The sequence below is a fragment of the Manacus vitellinus genome, unplaced genomic scaffold (assembly GCF_001715985.3).
Source record: "Manacus vitellinus isolate BGI_N305 unplaced genomic scaffold, ASM171598v3 scaffold_8_pilon, whole genome shotgun sequence".
Taxonomy (NCBI): domain Eukaryota; kingdom Metazoa; phylum Chordata; class Aves; order Passeriformes; family Pipridae; genus Manacus; species Manacus vitellinus.
Genome location: NW_021940864.1, coordinates 14,030,332 through 14,035,845, shown reverse-complemented (window position 1 = coordinate 14,035,845; position 5,514 = coordinate 14,030,332).

The window sequence follows — 5,514 nt, the reverse complement described above, 5'->3', positions numbered from 1 at the left end:
TAGAGGTCAGCCACCTGCTCCACCGAGGGCACGGCCGTGCAGGCTGCGGGCTTTTCCGTTCGGTGTCCGCTGGCTCTGGTAGAAAGCCGACCGCCCCGCCACCCTCTCCCCACCTCGCTTCAGGGGCAGGTGGGCAAACCATGTGTGGCCAGACCCTGCTCCGCAGTTCAACACGGCTGGGCTGCAAACGCCTTTCCAGCGTCTGCGGGAGTGATGCTGGGAAAGGGATTGCTCTATTCCCCTCCTTTTCCTTTCTTTATTTTTAATTTCCTTTTCTGTAAGCACCGGCTGGCAAAAGAGACAGGCAAGTTGCTTGCCAGTTTGCCCCATTAAAAGATAATTCAGAGTGATTTCAATACATCTTGCACCCTCGCTGCCACCTCTTTTCTAGAAGCCGAATGTCGTATGTCATCTGCTTAAAATGTTCCTCAGAGCTTGCAAAGAGTTTTATACTTTCCTTTTTTTTTTTTTCTTCTTTAAAATTATTTTCCTGTAAAAAATAAACCGAGAAAACGATATGTTTTCAAGCTGGATAGAAATATGTGTAGTTCAGCAAAGATTGTGTCCAGGTTTCAGACGCTGGCTGAAATTTCAGTCAGTGGGAGTACTGTGCGGGCAATGTCCTAATTTGATATAATCTGAGGCTGGATTAGCGCCTCTGTGCGTTTGTGGGTGTCCGCTAAAAGTACGTTTCTCTGAGGTCCCGTTAAAAGTCTGTAGAAGGGAATGTATGGATGCCAGTAAGGGGGAGGTTCGGCCTCCGGAAAAAAGTTTGCCCTCACTCGTGGCTATAAATCCAGTGTTCTCGTTATGCTGGGGTGCAGCGGGGTACAGTCTTACCTCAGAGGCAATGTGGTATATTCAGGTTTATGTGTCCTCTGTTTCTGCTCTTTGGGGTCATTTTTTCAGCGGCGAAGATGATGTGGTTGTTGTCTGTGCTGTAGGAGCGTACCATTGGGGCCCTGCGTGCATTAGGGTCTAAATAGCAGATTCCTGTTATTTCCGTTGAGAAGCATCTAATAATTTTAGCTATGAATTTTAATTCTTTGAAAATAAACATTTTGCAAATAGAGGAACCACTGCTTCCTAGCGTTACAGAAGATTCCTGCTCCCTGTAAAATAACACATGCAGATGTGCAATATTGCAAAGAATGAATTAATTAATCTGTATTTTTATAGGTAGAAATGAGTTTCGGAAGGGTAACAGAACGTCTAGGTTAATAAAACATGACCCCAAAACCTAAATAAAGCCTTAAGGTTTTGCCCTCTGGAGAAAGAAAAAATGAGAAAGAGTAAAGCCAAGATGGGGAATATTTAAAGAGGCAGTATGAAAACAGGATGGGGTTTACGTGATTAATAAACGGTCATATTGCACAGAGGAGGCATAATTCGATCGGGGAACGTAAATGAAGGGCTGACATGGTGAGAAAGACCCTTGGAAAGAGTAGGATCTGTGAAAACTCATGTAAATTTCAGTGCGGATCTGTTATATATGGAGAAATCAGGAGAGGGCAAGTAACTGAAGCCAACTAAAGACGGCTAGAAACAGGAATCATACAGTAAGAAAAAAGTCTGCAGGTCAATCTGGCATAAAGGGTGCATACAGCTCAAGGCCTCAATGATGGGGCGTATGTAATGCAACCTGAAAACCCGTACATGTTCAAACTCATTGTATCGGACCGTACTTGCCTTAGTACTGATGTTTGGTAAATTACCCCAAATCCCTCCGATTTTCCACGCACAAAAAAAGTTCCCGATAGAGGAATACGCCGAAACCGACGTGACTAATCCTTGGTTTTAAACAGATTAGTTATGATTCGCTAGCATTAGGTTACATGGGGCATATCTCGTCTCAGGGTTGGTTGTTTCTGGAGTAGTCGCAAGGTTTTTGGGGCATGAATAAAAAGGTGGTTCGATCCTGGCAGGCTTTATCCATGAAAACCCCCTTGACTATTCTCGGACTGAGGTCAGGATGCAGCGGGCAAACCGCACGGCAGGACTAACCGGGGAAGAACCGTGCTTTCTCGTGTACGCACACGCACCCTGTATATACATACACACGCACATATGTGCGTGTGTATATATATAAGCAGTATTTGACCTCAAACTAAAATCTTACCAAATTACGTAATGTATTCAGCATTTACGGCCCGCAGACCTGTAACTGGAGTAATTCCTTTAGGTAGCAGAGAACTGAACATTCACGTATTAGGGCAAATTTTTTTTCTGCTGTATTTTACTATATGAGTGTTCACAGACCTGGTGCTTCGCTGAAGAGAGTCATAAGAGAAATAGCTCGCTTGAGACAGAAAACATTTCTGTCTGTCCTAGCAAGGCTCAACTCATCACCCTGGCAGGGAAATACTGATGGACACGATGGCAGAGCATCCCGACAGGCTACTGGAGATGTGGCCGTTTCCTACGCTTTTCTGGGGACAGGAAGAACTTCTGTTGAAGTAAGAACCTTTCCTATGAGTAGGGGAGTGTATGCCAGAGCTTGCTGGTTAAACGCCTTACATCCACCAGCCCTTGCAGGCTCTCGGGGGTAAACAGGACTTCCTCTGAGAAACACAGTCGCATCTCATTTACAAGGCTGTGTGGCTGCTTTTTCCTTTGGATAGTATAAGCCATTTTGCAAACACTCGACATGAGAGAAGTCACCCGCTTGGTATATTTTTTGTGGGCTACTCCGGACAAAGCTACTTTGCCTCTTCTCCTGGGACCTAGTGCAGCCATTTAGGCCTAAGCAAAGCCTCACTGTGTGTTTGAGGGGGGCTGCTGCAGCCCCGGAACAAAAAGCCTTGGGAGTGCCCCTGCCTGCCCAGCTATGTTTGTGTAAGGCACAGGGGCTCCTGTTACCAGACCCGGAAACAAAATCTCTTGCCTTCTTTAGAAGAAACAAATGCAGCCCGGTATGCGCAGGCTTTTGGCTTGAACAAACCCTCACTTGAGCATGACAAATAATGTAGGGGAGTGGTGATGAAAACACTGGGCACTGGCCCTTACTGCAGAGTTCTTTAACTTCCTCTGCTTAGTGAATCAAAATGCTGCGGCTCAGGCAGCCAAGGAAAATATACTGAAGGGAACTTTCAGTGCTTCAGTACACAAGGAAAAGGTGAGGGTTTTGTCTGAAGGAGAGTAGCTCTGGGATTTGGAAAAAATACATAAACCTCGGAGCTGGGATGCGGGATCAGCTTCTTACCATTTTGCTGCGAGTAGCAGCGCTCAAAGCTTCCGCTCTATGTATCGGGGAGGTGGCTTCTTTCTTGGGAAGAAGGTTCATCTCCTTACCATTAAAATAAACGGGAGGCGGGGGTTGTTTATTAGCGACTGGGGAGTTTTTTCTGGGTTTGAGCAAAACGCTCAATCCCCAGCTTTAAATATCAAATCCATCTTTATCCGGAGTCCCGGTGCGCTGCAGAGCCCGTCCAGCTTCGCACCCCGGGGTACCAAAAAGCAGCGGCTGCCGAGTGGGCGGTCGGGCTTGCTGGCGGGCAGAGCACCTCCAGCCCAAGCTGCGTACTGTAGGAAACAAATAAAACAAAAAAAACCCAAACAACAACAACGACAACAAGAAGAGGAAGAAAAAGAAAAAAATTACTTCTTATAAAAATAGCCCCCCCCAGCCCCAAACAAAACCAAAAATCCCAGTCAGACACACAGAAACAAACTGGGACTTCACCGAGAGTTTGGGACGGACAGGGTTTTTTTAGTGGGAGCTAAGGTGGACGAACAGATAAAATGTTATATCAGCAAACACTGCTGGTAAGTAAAGGAGGGTAGAAGAGGAGAAATCACTTGGAAAGATGAAAATCGCACATGTGCTTCTGATGACCCCATCAGATGCGAAGTCCTCCAGGAAATACATATTTGAAACAGCCAGGAAAAACAAACATGCCTTTTACAGACTTGTCTGTCCCGCCATGAAAAATGCAAACCTCAGTATGGTGCCTGTGTACCCAGGGGGTGAGAGGGAGGAAGGGGGAATAGATTTTGTAAAGAATCCGGTGAAAGCTACCTTCATCAGGAATATTCATTTGCGCTACCCTGCTCTCCAAAAATAAGCTGCAGCGTGAAAACCAAGGCAGCAGTTAGAACTAACGCGTGTTAGTTAAGAGACGGACTTCTGAGTCTGAAAACTGACTGCCAGGAGCTCGTCTGGATGTCAACCCAGGCAAGACTGGCTGGCAACAGGAAGGAAAAAAAACCCGGTGTGTGTGAAGAGTTAGAAAGTGGGACTTTATAAAGCCTACAGTTTGCTAAAAAATGTTGGACAAAGTCCAGTGAATCGTATTGGAAGAGTGATTTCTAGACGTGCCGGAGTTTGGGTCTGGGCAGAGGTACTTCCAACCGCACCATTCCAAAGCACAGGTTTAGATGCACTTGTACTGGAGGTCTGGGGAAAGAGCAGAGAACTTGATTAGACAGCACCTAGAAGCAAAGGTTTCATCGTTAGTCCCACACACACCCCGATCACCCCGTCCACGGAGCCAAACACAGCACGGGCAGGCTTCGAGGGGACATCTGGTCCCGTTCCCCGTTTTCTTTCCCTTTCCTTCCACCTCCTCCGAAAGGTGGGCTTCTGCTGTCCCCACTGCGGGGTCGGTTTTTGCCCAGTGCTTCGGAAACCCCTGCGGCAGGTGCCCGAGGCGAAGCGGCCATCTCGGCAGCGGGCAGATCCACGCCGTGCGGGGACACGCAGTCCTTCGCAAGGAGGCGGCGAGGGTGGACGGCCAGTCCGTCACCCGCCGGTGAGATGTCTCTCCCGGCACACCCGGCGGTGCTGCCGCGAGGGTGGCAGGAGACTGAACACCGCTGGTTCGGTGGGATGCGCTTAGTTGGAAGAAAGTGTTGTCCCCCTGTTGTCACCGGAGAGCTGCGTGATGGGGGAAAGCATTACCAAAGACTGAGCTAGTGACATCCCCGGGGAAGGCCCGTCCCGAGCAGGGCCGATCCGGTACCCCTCGTCCATTTACCCCGGCGCCGTAGAACCGAGCGGCCGTCGGGGACTGTCTGTGCCGCAGCAAACAGAGCCGCCCCGTCGCAGGGAATCGGCTGTTTCCCACCGTCGGAGCACTCACGGCAGGTGGGGGATTTGTGACCTGCCCGCTCCGATCCGCAGCCCACCACCAAAGCCAGGGGAGTGGAGCAAGCACATGGCCTCCCAGGCACAGGGAGTGCTGGAGCCGGGGGTCGGGGTTTCCAGGCTGCTGTGGGGCCAGGGACGGGTGGGTTTCTTTCTGTACCCTGAGATATTCGGTTACCCATGAGCTCGGGAGCTGCTCGGGGCGAGGATCCGCAGCTCAATGCACCGCGCAGCGAGAGAGGCCACGGCTGGAGATGGGAGAGGGAATGGATATTGAAAAATCAGGAGACAGTTTAGGAATCGTTTTTTAAGAGAATGCCGCATACCCAACAAAAACATCAACAACTGGTAAATCAGGATGGTTTGGAAACCTCCCGGAGCCAAACGAAACCAGGCTTTGGCAGTGCTGCGCGGGGCGCAGAGCCGGG